Consider the following 15447-nt stretch of genomic DNA (forward strand, 5'->3'; position numbering starts at 1 on the left):
AATATATCCAAAATGTTTGCTTTGGATGAAAATTAAGATACATGTACTGTCATGACTACCATCTGGGAACAGAGATTGAACATGTATTGAGTAGAAATGTACATTTCTAAGAAAAAATACTCAATATGTCATATCTAAACAGTTTGATTGGAAGTTTGATTTAAACATGTAAAATAAAAAACATCAAGGAATAAGAAATAACGTCCAGCCTATATTAAACAAGGTTTGGCGCAAAAATGTGTACATTGAAAATATTGTTTAACGAAATAAGTCGTATTTCTATAATGCCGGACAAAAATCATCACTGATATTTATTTGGTTACTAATGTAACCGTGAGTAAATAGAGACTGATAAAAACACTTAAAAAAAGAAACAAATCAGGATATAAATACTTAAAATTCACATTGATCTTACCTTTAAATACTTCCGCTTTCACCAGAATTTACAGAAATCTCATTTAGTTGTTAAAATCCATCCTTATTTTATGTAAAAGCAGTTTCCCGAGTCATCGCTTAAGTAGCTCTGCATTGATCTTGGTTCAAACAATCAACGCTTTATCGAAGAGACAGGTAAATAAGGTAATTAAGGTATACTCTGAAGAGCTGATTATTCACTCAAAGTCAAAAGCAGGTTGCTTTTCTGTAATTATGACTTTCTTTTGATTGGCAGGTATAATGCTTAAATGATATATTCAGGGCGTTGTTCATATAATTTTTACTTCTGACATGTAGAAATGTAATGATTTTTCACATATTTTTAAGAAAAAAAAGGTGAATACATTGTTCATAATACGTACAACGTTCGTGTATTCTATCGATAGCCAACGATGAATAAAATTTTAGTTTAAAATTAATTTTCCTAGCAATTATTGATATTCAAACATAAATGCATCGTGCATCGGTATCACTACTTACTGGAGGAGAACATCCCTTATTTCTGCATAATGTATATCTGTATTTTCCAGAAATAAATTACGATTCCAGACATAATTTATAAAATGGTATTCACCACTCTTCTTTTTCTCTCCCTTATATATGTTAGCGGCAATAAGTAAAATTAGGCATTAAGCTTAAATCCTAGGCAATAAGCAGAAATTTTCAGGCATTACGCTTATTTCCTGAAATATAATGATGACTATTCAACCTATTGCCAAACATCATTTCAGGCAATAAGTGAATTTTTGGATTTTTTTTTATCTTCCAAGTAGATATACAATCGTAAAATATTCTTGATTTAAAGTATTTCTTAAATTGTATTCCAAATATTGATATACACTTGGTCTAATTTAAAAGATTTTACAAAGATAATTTTTTAACTTTTAACTTTTAGAATCCCCAGAAAAAACTATAGACTACTGCAATTAGAAAAAAAACGTATGACATTTTTTTACCTTAGGGGACTTTGAAAGATTGATAAGTAGAGTAAAGGAGAATGATGAGAAAAAAAATCAAAATCTATTTTTTTCTTTATCGTGGTACTTTGGAAAAGAAACATTTAACATTTTTCTTGTTTGGGCCTTAATTTTATAGTCGACTATATGGTATGGGTTTTTCTCATTGTTGAAAGCCGTAATGTTGGCTATAATTTCTTACATCAACTTCATTTGAATTTTTGTGGATTATATAGTTGTCTCACTGGCAATCATACCACATCTCCTTATTTTTATATGAACAGGTCATGGCGACAGAGACCGTATGATTTAGACAACTTAGTAGTGACTATATACAAAGTAAAGTAATAAAAAATACCGAGCTCCTAGGAAAATTCAAAACGGAAAGTCCTTTATTAAATGGCGAAATCAAAATTTATGCTCAAACACATCAAACGAATGAAAAACAACTGTCACTTTCCTTATGTAGAAAATGATGGATTAAACCTTGTTTTGCAGCTAGCTAATCCTTTCACTTGTATGACAACAATTTTTGACCAAAACAAACAGACATTTTAGGTAAAATGTCAAAAATTGGGGTACAGCAGTCAACATTATGTTATAATCTAAATCACTATAACAAATAATAACAATTTCAACAAAGAAAAACGAAATGGCATATAGACACTTTATAGACAAAGTACATAAGCAAAAATGAAAGACAAGAATACAACAATGTCAATATAAATATTTCTTCTGATTCCATGGCTATGCAAATGTTTCCATCGAACAATGTCTTTCACTTTTGGAAAATTGTAACACGAAGAAAATGTATTTAGGAAAGGGAGTAGAATGGAAAGCCATTTTATCCGAAGAGTTCAATAGTAGAGGACAGGTTGATTTAATGGATTTCCAATTAAACCAAAATGAAAACTATAAATGTCTTATAGCATACCAAAATCAACTTACAAAAGTTTTTAACATTAGATTTTGTACGTCAAAATGTGCTTTTAAAAATAGAGGTTACTTTTGTTTTAATGAAGGGCTTCATATTTTTAACGTTTTTATTTTTTAGTGCGTCCCATAAACTACATTATCACAATGGTCGTGAATTTACAGCTTTGGTTATACCCGAGTTTAAAAATAAAGTGGTCAGAACTGGTGACTTTATATCAAGGAGTTGACATTTTAAACTTCAGTTCTAATCATGTTATTATGTACCAAATGTGTTTTAATTTTGAACAAATATTTTTTTTTACTCGCATTTACATTTTAGGCATTGAGATTAATGCCTTGGGACATTTTTCAGGACTTAAGATTAATGCCGAACACTATTTAGGCAATAGACTTATTGCCTAGGCGTTAGCTTATTGACTAGGATTTAAACTCAATGCCTAATTTCACTTATTGCCGCTGACATATATATATTTATATCATACTGTAATGAAATACACCGGCTAATCCTGTGTTTTGATTGGTCACGTTGACAGGATATATGAGCTCATATCCCCTGTGAACAAAAACGAAGATCAGAATAGTAATTAATGTTTAAATCATGACAAATTTTTATATTCTGACAGAAAATATAAGCCCATATCCCCTGTGAAGATACCGAATAACATATAATATGTACATCACGTATTGTGTTACAAATCCAGAAAGAGTCGACTAACGAAGGCTGTATTTCAGCCTAGTTGGACGGGTGGTCTATGTCGCTTATTATTGTCACGATGTCACAGCAGCGTATGTTCTAAGCCACTGTAGGAAGAACAAACATTTTCATAAGAAAATTTGCAAATCTAACATAGTGGTGAATTTAAGCAAAAGTATATGTAGTTAGTTATGTCAGCCCCATAGCCTTAGGTCATCAGATGGAGAAAGTCTGAAGTAAAGCTGTCACACATTTAAACGATTAAATATAAATATATGTATTTGCTTTGCTTTTGCGCCAATTGACATTTCATTTGAGTTAACAAAATCTTTCTTTTGCTTTTTCTGTATTGAAAGAGACTTTTTACAATAATGTTATAGCATAGTTTTGGTAGCATAATATAATATATTTATAATAAACCCCATTCATCAATAACCCAAAATGAAAACATTATACATCGATTAGTTTTTTTGAAATGCTGAGATTGTAGCTGAGATTGTACTGTTTGCATGTCTAAATCATGTTTGACTGTATCATTCAATGTTTTTATATTGGGTCTGTTGTCTGTTCTGATTCGGGCTTTGCTACTTGTTTTGGTAAATCTATACGGTTTGTCTCCGTTTTTTTTCTCAGTACATCAGATATACTAAATGTGAGGTCTTAAAATACAGACGTATAATCTTTATTTGGCTCCGAGTGAAGTATGTGCATTTTATTACCTCGAACATGTGAACATTATACAATTTTATACCTTTAAGTGACACTCAGTTTTGTATAAGAAATGAGCATGCACTCAATTACTCTACAACATTTCGTAGACGAGTTTCGTATTCAGGATACAATTTATATTAAAACGTTTCCGTTATATTTTACCTGTTGATTTTTGACGCAAATGAAAACAATCATGTAGCGCAAATGAAAAATCCGAATAAACGATAAATAGTTAAGGTGGTACATAACACTACAAGGAGATAACTCTGTAAAAATCAGCTGAACGTTTTAATCACGTTCTATTGTTAGGGAAATATTAAGCTTCTCAATAATCAAAATTAGTGTTTTCAAACTTCTATATATCCAATGAAATTTTTTCGATAAAGTGTGTGGTTTAAATTTTTTGAAATTTTTATATTTTTGTTAAAGGATCAAAGTAAATATTTTGAAAAATTTTTGTGAAAATTAAACGAGACAAATCAATTTTAGTCAAGGTGTTTGGTACCACCTTAAAGAAATGAATCCGAATAAACGTTCATAGCTCCAGTTCGTGAAAGCGTATATTGCATTGCAACACTTTGAAGTATCTGTGGTACCCTATCCAAATTATAAGCGTATATTGAATTAACTTTTTGGAAGTTCTATTGTACCCCTATCCATCGTGTTCTTTTTTTCCGCTGCCAGTTTAAATTTCCCTTCCTTCATTTTGGTCGAATCTACTGAATGATTTATTGTTGCTTATTTGTTCTAGGCCCGAAAATGCTTCAAATATTTGCCTCTGGCTGCTAAGCCATCACCAAAGAATGAACCATTAAATATGAATTCAAGTCAGCCAATGCTGCCTGTAATAATTTCATATTTAAAATTTGTTTTAATGCATACCCCTTTACAAATTGTACTTGCTGAAAATCTGCGATATAAGTTTCTTCCATTGGATATATAAATAACTATTCTCTTGCAACTAGAACACATCACAAATGGATGCTTAATATGATACAAAATGAGTGACTTTTCCTCTAGATCGAATTCTGAAAATGGAGAGTAAGTACACATATTTTATTTCAATTCGGAGATCGACTTACTAATGAGAATAGTTGGGTTTTTTCATTATCTTTATGTATAGGCTTATACAGATGTGGTTTCATATTATACCAATCGATATATAGACTTTGTTTTAATATATGATCACATTGTCTTATCCCAGCTGTTACCGCTGCATACAAACGGTTTTTAGCCATAAACCATTTTAATGTCATAAAATAATGTTGCCTTTTATTATATGTGTTAACATACGAAAAAACGCCTCCTAGATCGTTATTGGAAAATCGACTAAAACACAGTCTCTAAAAATGAGTTTGTTTTCTAAAATTAGATTTTTATTGATATACAATCCAAAAACTTCTTAATAGTTGAAAGAACTCGACAATCAGTTGATGCTTCAAGTTATAATTAACGAACTGAAATGTATATATTGAACTTATTCCACATTTTGAGGTGTCTATGATTACACAAATCACACAAGAAATCAACCTCAAAATGAAAATAGAATTAAGCCAAAACATGCTATTAATGATAAAATGAAGTTTCATTTCGATGCTTCTCTCACGCAACGTTTTACTTGTAAAAGACTTCCAGGAAGTACCACCAGCTGTATTTAATGGATAGTTTCTTCTGATCTTGCACGCCATACATTCACTTTCACTGGTAGCAAAATACTACCGCGCTCCATGCCCGTTTCAAAACTAACGAACGTGATGATTGGAAACTCTTTCTAATGAAAAGGAAGTTTTAAGAGTTAAAATAATCTTGGGTTCTTCAATGTACAGCTGTAGTGTGGTCAACATCTAACAAAGAATTCAACCCAAACCGAGACTAAGGACCATCTTAAACTTGCAGTGACGCGAAAGTTTTGTTTCATTGTGCATGTAGTTTTTGTCACGAACTGAAAAAATATATCCTTTCAATCTTATTAACAGAGTTTGTCTGTTTTGAAGTATGAAGGTCCCGTTTATAAGCTCTTATATTTGTACAATTATGACGTATTTAGCGCAGAGTTTACAGTTGAGTGAAGAAATCAATCGTAAAAATAATCAGGATTGTGTTCATAACTTAAATGAAAACATGTCATAAATGTCCGTAACTGATAATTTTGATGTCCGTACACAGTTCTCTGATTATTTAACATAACTGGTATATGGTGGGCTCGAAAGTTGTTTTAAATTAGAAAATCATCACAACAAAAAATAACAATAATTTACAAGTGATATATATCATAATTATAAAAAGAAATGTTCAGCAGCTCGTGAATTGTTTTCCAAATTTATTTAAATTAAAGAGATACAAAGGTTGTATGAACGAATCCTACAACACAAAGAGATAAAACATATTTCGAAGGAAAGAAAAATGATAATCTACTGCAAATATCTTATCTATTGAGGATATTGCCGTAGTTATTTTGAAAATGACTGTACAACACTCCCTATCACCCTTATCTTTACTGGGGTAGAGAAAATCTATACATGAAACCAAACACTCCCTATCACCCTTAATCTTTACTGGGGTAGAGCAAATCTGTACATGAAAGCAAACACTCCCTATCACTCTTAATCTTTACTGGGGTAGAGAAAATCTATACATGAAAGCAAACACTCCCTATCACCCTTAATCTTAACTGGGGTAGAGAAAATCTATACATGGAAGCAAACACTCCCTATCACCCTTAATCTTTACTGGGGTAGAGAAAATCTGTACATGGAAGCAAACACTCCCTATCACTCTTAATCTTTACTGGGGTAGAGAAAATCTGTACATGAAAGCAAACACTCCCTATCACTCTTAATCTTTACTGGGGTAGAGAAAATCTGTACATGGAAGCAAACACTCCCTATCACTCTTAATCTTTACTGGGGTAGAGAAAATCTATACATGGAAGCAAACACTCCCTATCACCCTTAATCTTTACTGGGTAGAGAAAATCTGTACATGAAAGCAAACACTCCCTATCACCCTTAATCTTTACTGGGGTAGAGAAAATCTGTACATGAAAGCAAACACTCCCTATCACCCTTAATCTTTACTGGGGTAGAGAAAATCTGTACATGAAAGAAAACACTCCCTACCACCCTTAATCTTTACTGGGGTAGAGAAAATCTATACGTGAAAGCAAACACTCCCTATCAACCTTAATCTGTACTGGGGTAGAGACAATCTATACATGGAAGCAAACACTCCCTATCACCCTCAATCTTTACTGGGGTAGATAAAATCTGTACATGGAAGCAAACGCTCCCTATCACTCTTAATCTTTACTGGGGTAGAGAAAATCTGTACATGGAAACAAACACTCCCTATCACCCTTTATCTGTACTGGGGTAGAGAAAATTTATACATGGAAGCAAACACTCTCTATCACTCTTAAACTTTACTGGGGTAGAGAAAATCTGTACATGGAAGCAAACACTCCCTATCACTCTTAATCTTTACTGGGGTAGAGAAAATCTATACATGGAAGCAAACACTCCCTATCACCCTTAATTTTTACTGGGGTAGAGAAAATCTGTACAAGGAAGCAAACACTCCCTATCACTCTTAATCTTTACTGGGGTTGCTAAAATCTATACATGGAAGCAAACACTCCCTATCACCCTTAATCTTTACTGGGGTAGATAAAATCTGTACATGAAAGCAAACACTCCCTATCACCCTTAATCTTTACTGGGGTAGAGAAAATCTGTACATGAAAGCAAACACTCCCTATCACCCTTAATCTTTACTGGGGTAGAGAAAATCTATACATGAAAGCAAACACTCCCTATCACTCTTAATCTTTACTGGGGTATAGAAAATCTGTACAACACTCCCTATCACCCTTAATCTTTACTGGGGTAGAGAAAATCTGTACATGAAAGCAAACACTCCCTATCACCCTTAATCTTTACTTGGGTAGAGAAAATCTGTACATGAAAGCACACTCCTTATCACCCTTAATCTTTACTGGGGTAGAGAAAATCTGTACATGAAAGCAAACACTCCCTATCACTCTTAATCTTTACTGGGGTATAGAAAATCTGTACAACACTCCCTATCACCCTTAATCTTTACTGGAGTAGAGAAAATCTGTACATGGAAGCAAATACTCCCTATCACCCTTAATCTTTACTGGGGTAGAGAAAATCTGTACATGAAAGCAAACACTCCCTATCACCCTTAATATTTACTGGGGTAGAGAAAATCTGTACATGAAAGCAAACACTCCCTATCACTCTTAATCTTTACTGGAGTATAGAAAATCTGTACAACACTCCCTATCACCCTTAATCTTTACTGGGGTAGAGACAATCTATACATGGAAGCAAACACTCCCTATCACCCTTAATCTTTACTGGAGTAGAGAAAATCTGTACATGGAAGCAAACACTCCCTATCACCCTTAATCTTTACTTGGGTAAAAAAATCTGTACATGGACGCAAACACTCCCTATCACTCTTAATCTTTACTGGGGTAGAGAAAATCTATACATGGAATCAAACACTCCCTATCACCCTTAATCTTTACTGGGGTAGAAAAATCTGTACATGGAAGCAAACACTCCATATCACCCTTAATCTTTACTGGGGTAGAGACAATCTATACATGGAAGCAAACACTCCATATCACCCTTAATCTTTACTGGGGTAGAGAAAATCTGTACATGGAAGCAAACACTCCCTATCACCCTTAATCTTTACTCGGGTAGAAAAATCTGTACATGGAAGCAAACACTCCCTATTTACCTTAATCTTTACTGGGGTAGAAAAATCTATACATGGAAGCAAACACTCCCTATCACCCTTAATCTTTACTGGGGTAGAAAAATATGTACATGGAAGCAAACACTACCTATCACCCTTAATCTGTACTGGGGTAGAGAAAATCTGTACATGAAAGCAAACACTTCCTATCACCCTTAATCTCTACTGGGGTAGAAGAATCTATACATGGAAGCAACCACTCCCTATCACCCTTAATCTGTACTGGAGTAGAGAAAATCTTTACACGGAAGCAAACACTCCCTATCACCCTTAATCTTTACTGGGGTAGAGAAAATCTGTACATGAAAGCAAACACTCCCTATCACCCTTAATCTTTACTGAGGTAGAGAAAACCTGTACATGGAAGCAAACACTCCCTATCACCCTTAATCTTTACTGGGGTAGAGAAAATCTGTACATGAAAGCAAACACTCCTTATCACCCTTAATCTTAACTGGGGTAGAGAAAATCTATACATGAAAGCAAACACTCCCTATCACCCTTAATCTTTACTCGGGTAGAGACAATCTATACATGGAAGCAAACACTCCCTATCACCCTTAATCTTTACTGGGGTAGATAAAATCTGTACATTGAAGCAAACACTCCCTATCACTCTTAATCTTTACTGGGGTAGAGAAAATCTGTACATGGATACAATTACTCCCTATCACCCTTAATCTGTACTGGGGTAGAGAAAATTTATACATGGAAGCAAACACTCCCTATCACCCTTAATCTTTACTGGGGTAGAGAAAATCTGTACATGAAAGCAAACACTCCCTATCACTCTTAATCTTTACTGGGGTAGAGACAATCTGTACATGGAAACAAACACTCCCTATCACCCTTAATCTGTACTGGGGTAGAGAAAATTTATACATGGAATCAAACACTCCCTATCACCCTTAATCTTTACTGGGGTAGAGAAAATCTGTACATGAAAGCAAACACTCCCTATCACCCTTAATCTTAACTGGGGTAGAGAAAATCTGTACATGAAAGCAAACACTCCCTATCACCCTTAATCTTTACTGGGGTAGAGAAAATCTATACATGGAAGCAAACACTCCCTATCACTCTTAATCTTTACTGGGGTAGAGAAAATCTATACATGGAAGCAAACACTCCCTATCACCCTTAATCTTTACTGGAGTTGAGAAAATCTGTACATGAAAGCAAACACTCCCTATCACCCTTAATCTTTACTGGGGTAGAGACAATCTATACATGGAAGCAAACACTCCCTATCACCCTTAATCTGTACTGGGGTAGAGAAAATCTGTACATGGAAGCAAACACTCCCTATCACCCTTAATCTTTACTGGGGTAGAGAAAATCTGTACATGAAAGCAAACACTCCCTATCACCCTTAATCTTTACTGGGGTAGAGAAAATCTGCACATGAAAGCAAACACTCCCTATCACCCTTAATCTTTACTGGGGTAGAGACAATCTATACATGGAAGCAAACACTCCCTATCACCCTTAATCCTTACTGGGGTAGAGAAAATCTGTACATGAAAGCAAACACTACCTATCACCCTTAATCTTTACTGTGGTAGAGACAATCTGTACATGAAAGCAAACACTCCCTATCACCCTTAATCTTTACTGGGGTAGAGACAATCTATACATGGAAGCAAACACTCCATATCACCCTTAATCTTTGCTGAGATTCCTCAAACTAATAATAACAAATAAAGTACATTCACTATTATAATGATATATACACAATATACAATTTAATATAGATATTAATGAAAAAGCATATTAATTTGCACAATTCATGAAAACATGTAAAGTAAAGTAAAATCTAGACTTTGGTAAGCATATTCAAATACTTGATATCCGATAAGGTCAGTTAATTTATTGTTATACAATTATTATTGCAGTTCTTGATTACTTTTAATGTAAAAAGTATTTTCTATTGTTTTCACAGTATAAATTTCAACTCCGTCCATGACGTTAAGGATTTATGGGGATTAAAACACGCTTTAATCTCAGTAAAGAACATACATTTTACAGTTACTTACATCATCTATATTTTTACGGTTGATTTCTTCACTAAAGACGTATAACATGTGCACGAGATACGCTCCCGTTTAGTTTCCCATTTTATATAAACGCTGACACATACCAATACATAGGCAGAATTATTTTTTATTCCTACGATTTAAGAAACGATTAACTTATTCAATTTTCGTTTGCCATCTTTGGATGTAGATAACGCCACGGACATCTTTTTACCTCAGTAGAGGTACAACCGAAAGGTACAATGTATTGTTAAGCTGTTTTAGAGTAAAAATACCAAGTCAACAGTCTTACATTACCAATTTTTCTTTTTTTTTAAACATTCCTCTTATGCCATTCATTAACATTTATCGCAGGGATTGGTATAAATTTATTTTTAATCTTAAATGAAGAGATAATGGAAATGAATTAATATTTTTCGACAACATGGCAAAACTGATGGGTATTGTCAAGCCGTATTAAAGGGAAAATACCAAATCAGCAGTCATACATTTCTATTAAAGTTCTTTTGTGTTTAAAACTAAAACTAGGGGCTCTCAAGAGCTTGTGTCGCTCGCCTGTATCTACCGTGGTTTTGGAAATCATGTAAAATAAGGTCAAAATTATAATAAATAGTATTAGATACCCTAATAATGATTGAGGCCAAGTTTGGTTTAATTTGGCCCAGTAGTTAAAATAAAAGCAGGTCATCCCATTGTAGTCTTACAATAGTTACTGAAGACCCCTTATCATTATTTAAATTAATTTTCAAGTTGTGACCATTTGAAATTGTTTTCTTACAATTTTCCCATCGACTTCTATAGTAAACCCCTATGTTCTACTTTTAGCCATGGCGGCCATGTTGGTTGGATGGCAGGGTCATCGGATACATTTTCCAAAGCTAGCCTATTGAAAAATGTGGCTAAGTTTAATTCTATTTGGCTAAATTAAGTGGAGAAGATTTTTGTAAAAGATTACAAAAATTTAAGAAAAATTGTTAAAAATTGACTTTAAAGGGCAATAACTCCTTAAGGGGTCAATTGACAATTTTGATCATTTGTCTTATTTGTAGATCGTAATTTGCTGAACATTATTGCTGATTACAGTTTATCTCTATCTATAATAATATTTAAGATAATAATCACAAACTGCAAAATTTCCTTAAAATTACCAATTCAGGGGCAGCAACCCAACAACGGGTTGTCTGATTTGTCAGAAAATCTTAGAGCAGATAGATCTTAACCTGATGAACATTTTTATTCAGTCAGATTTGCTCTAAAAGCTTTAGTTTCAGAGATATAAGCCAAAAACTGCATTTTACACCTATATTCTACTTTTAGCCATGTCGGCCATGTTGGTTGGCAGTCGGGATCATCGGACACATTTTTTAAACTAGATACCAAAAATGATGATTGCGGCCAAGGTTGGTTAAATTTGTCTCAGTAGTTTCAGAGGAGAAGATTTTTGTAAAAGATTACAAAAATGTACGAAAAATTGTCAAGAATTGACTTTAAAGGGCAGTAACTCCTTAAGGGGTCAATTGACACTTTTGGTCATGTTGACTTATTTGTAGATCTTACTTTGCTGAATATTATTGCTGATTACAGTTTATCTCTATCTAATATAATATTCAAGATGATAACCAAAAACTGCAAAATTTCCTTAAAATTACCAATTCAGAAGCAGCAACCTAACAACGGGTTGTCTGATTCGTCTGAAAATTTCAAGGCAAATAGATCTTAACCTGATGAATATTTTTATCCAGTCAGATTTGCGCTAAATTACTTTCAGAGATATAAGCCAAAAACTTCATTTTACCCCTATGTTCTATTTTTAGCCATGTCGGCCATGTTGGTTGGCAGGCGGGGTCATCGGACACATTTTTTAAACTAAATACCCTAATGATGATTGTGGCCAAGGTTGGTTAAATTTGGCCCAGTAGTTTTAGAGGAGAAGATTTTTGTAAAAGTTATTGGACGACGGACACCAAGTGATGAGAAAAGCTCGCTTGGCCCATTGGGCAAGGTGAGCTAAAAAAGATACGTTTCGTTTTTAAATTGAAACTTCTTATTGACACAAGAATACAAAATATACATGTATGCCGCCGTCAAAGCAAAATACTAGGCATACACTTTCTAAATTAAATATCTGAAAACAAAGTAAACAAAAGGACCACTGAAATGTGGCTCGTTAAACTGAAGACCACTGCCAGGATTTCAAGTTAAACATGTTGTTAATTGAAAATTGTACAAAAATACGTTATGGAAAACCATTGATAAAAGAGAAAAGTCTGGGAGAACATAGTTTATTTATTAGTTGAAATTTTGGCTTTGCACTAGCTTTCTGTAAAGGTGATTACTATTAGATCTGTACTTTGTTTGTGTCATTTGTCTTTTTTTAAAGTCTACCTTTCGACAACGGGAGGAGATTCTATGTTTTAGCAGTATTTTGTCTTTTTCTCCTAGTTTTCGTACAAACTTTCCAAGACATTTATCTTATCTTAGACATTGACTTATATTATAATATTTGCAATAAACAAGTGTTACTATAAGACGACAATGACCTACATGTGACATTAAACTTTGACATCAAAGTCAGAATAATTGAATTTTGGGATATTATCGTGTCCGGAACCTAACTTTTATTCTTTGACATAATACTTTTGATATTTGGCTCATTGGGGCGACAGTTCAGTACGACCGACGTGTCGTGTTACATTGAAGATGCCCTCAATTTGACTTTTGACCTTCAAGGACCATCATAAACAACTTTATTCTTGTTTTCCATGACAAAGCCTTTTCAGCGCAGCAACATATTTGCTCCTGCGGGTCATGGCTCAACCCCCTCATATATTAAATCGTTAAATTTATTAATAGTGTGTCAGACTACCAATCCTCAATCACATATATTGTCAATTACCTTGCTTAGACCTTTCTAGTTTACCATATGTTTTGTTCCCAAGAGACTTACCCTGCCCCCTTCATATCACTTGTTAAAACTGTTTATCTCCCATTTTTCTAACCACATATATTCTGAACTGCAAGAGTATTCCTTTTTACAGCTCTATATGTTTTGTTCCAGTGAGTCCTTCACTCTCCCTCCATGTGGTATATATGATGAGTTTATTCTCATATCATACATTGTTCAAATATCTATACAACTGTCATATGTGTAACCCTAACCCATAAATATTCTATTTGCAAAGGAAATACCTTTCCGTTAGTAGGATTTGTTTGTTGTGACTTTACCGAAATGACTTCTGTGTGTCCACTTAAACAGTTCCACCTATTTATTTATTTTTGCGTTATTATAATATCGATCTGATAATTCAAGATATTTCCAACTGATTTTCACAGGGTTTTTATGTAGTGTTGGTACACCAATGTCCTAGATTCGAGAATTAGAGCTCTTACAAACATGTTAAAATCGCCACATTCTTTATTTCCCTGTTTCAAGCCAGGAATCTGTTATCTGGTGACTGTATGCTTTATTTGTTTTAGGTGCAGTGTTGTAGTATAAACCATGTCTTTGGTTTTCCCTCTTGAACACAATAATTGTAATACCGCGGCCTTTTATAGCTTACAATACGATATGGGTTCTGCTCACTGTTAAAAGCCTTCCGGTGACGTGTAATTGTTAAGGTCTTTTTCCTTTGGTCTTAATGGATAGGTGTCATTAGCTATCATACGCATCTCCTGATCTTTTTACATTCAATAAAAACACGGATTTGTATAGTAAGAGATTCCAATCCTTCTTACTTAACAAATCCTTGATAAAAATAAAATTGAGAATGGAAACGGGTAATGTGTCAAAGAGACAACAAAGAGTGAAAACAGCCCAAGGCCACCAATGGGTCTTCAGCACAGCGACTTTACACACAAGTTAATAAATAACTTCAGGTTAAAGTAAAAATGAAAGATAAAAAAAGTACAAACGGACAGTCAAGACATCAATTGATGTTTGCAATGACAATGGTAATCTTAGAAGTTTTAGACGTATTTTGTTAATAAAAAGTAAAATCACAAAAATACTGAACTCCGAGGAAAATTCAATAAGGAAAGTCCCTAATCAAAAGCATCAAACGAATGGATAACAACTGTCATATTCCTGGCTTGGTACAGGCATTTTCTTATGTAGAAAATGGTGGATTGAACCTGGTGTTTAGCTAGCTAAACATCTCACTTGTATGACAGTCGCATCAAATTCCATTATATTGACAACGATGCGTCAACAAAACAAACAGACACAATAGGTAAAAATGTCAAAAATGTCAAAAATAGGGGTACACCAGTCAAAATGCATGACTCAGTGGTTATTTTTTTTTTCAAAACAAACAATTTCGTCTTTAATTCATTTTATTAAAGCACATCAATCAGTAAGCCACCTTGGCGCATTTTTTTCATCTTTTGATCAACTACGCTTCAAAGATCGTTTTCATCCACACACATTATTTGTGTGCATTAGTAAAATTAGGCCGATGCATTACAAATTAAGAATTGCCATTAAACATATTACTTCCAGATTACATTAGCAATATTATTATATTTAGATATACGAAAACATGAAACGATTAAAAAAAAATGAGTAAAACTTATCTTCAGCAGCTTGAAAGTAAGAAAAATAATTTGATTTGAGAAGTAAGGGAGCTACCATTTGATTTTAGGGGGGATTGGCTACGATGAAATTTGAAAAAAAGGCAGGACAGGAGTTTTGAGTAAAAAAAAATACAGGATAAACTTTGCAAAAAAAAAAGGCAGGATGACAATTGATGTAAAAAAAAGTCAGGATAAACTAATAAAAAAGGCAATATCAATGGCAAAAACAACCGACAACTTGTTTGAAATTGAACTGTTCATTTTCCCTCATAAACCTGAAAATGAAGCACAACTATAATTTTTTGCTAAAGGTTTA

At 33.7% G+C, this 15447-nt stretch overlaps 2 protein-coding genes across 2 annotated transcripts in view; one reads left to right on the plus strand and one right to left on the minus strand.

Moving 5' to 3' along the window:
• Window positions 1-688, minus strand: part of LOC127730341 (muscarinic acetylcholine receptor M2-like) — a 116858-nt gene extending 116170 nt beyond the window's left edge. Inside the window, exon 1 of the mRNA XM_052238709.1 lies at window positions 416-688. The gene's annotated coding sequence lies outside the window, so the exon portion shown is untranslated. The remainder of the gene's footprint in view (window positions 1-415) is intronic.
• The window catches only part of LOC127730342 (low-density lipoprotein receptor-related protein 6-like), an 80367-nt gene that overhangs the window by 995 nt on the left and 63925 nt on the right, over window positions 1-15447 (plus strand). The gene's annotated exons all lie outside the window — the stretch shown is intronic.

Source organism: Mytilus californianus, unplaced genomic scaffold, assembly GCF_021869535.1.
Source record: "Mytilus californianus isolate M0D057914Y unplaced genomic scaffold, xbMytCali1.0.p SCAF_2, whole genome shotgun sequence".
Classification (NCBI taxonomy): domain Eukaryota; kingdom Metazoa; phylum Mollusca; class Bivalvia; order Mytilida; family Mytilidae; genus Mytilus; species Mytilus californianus.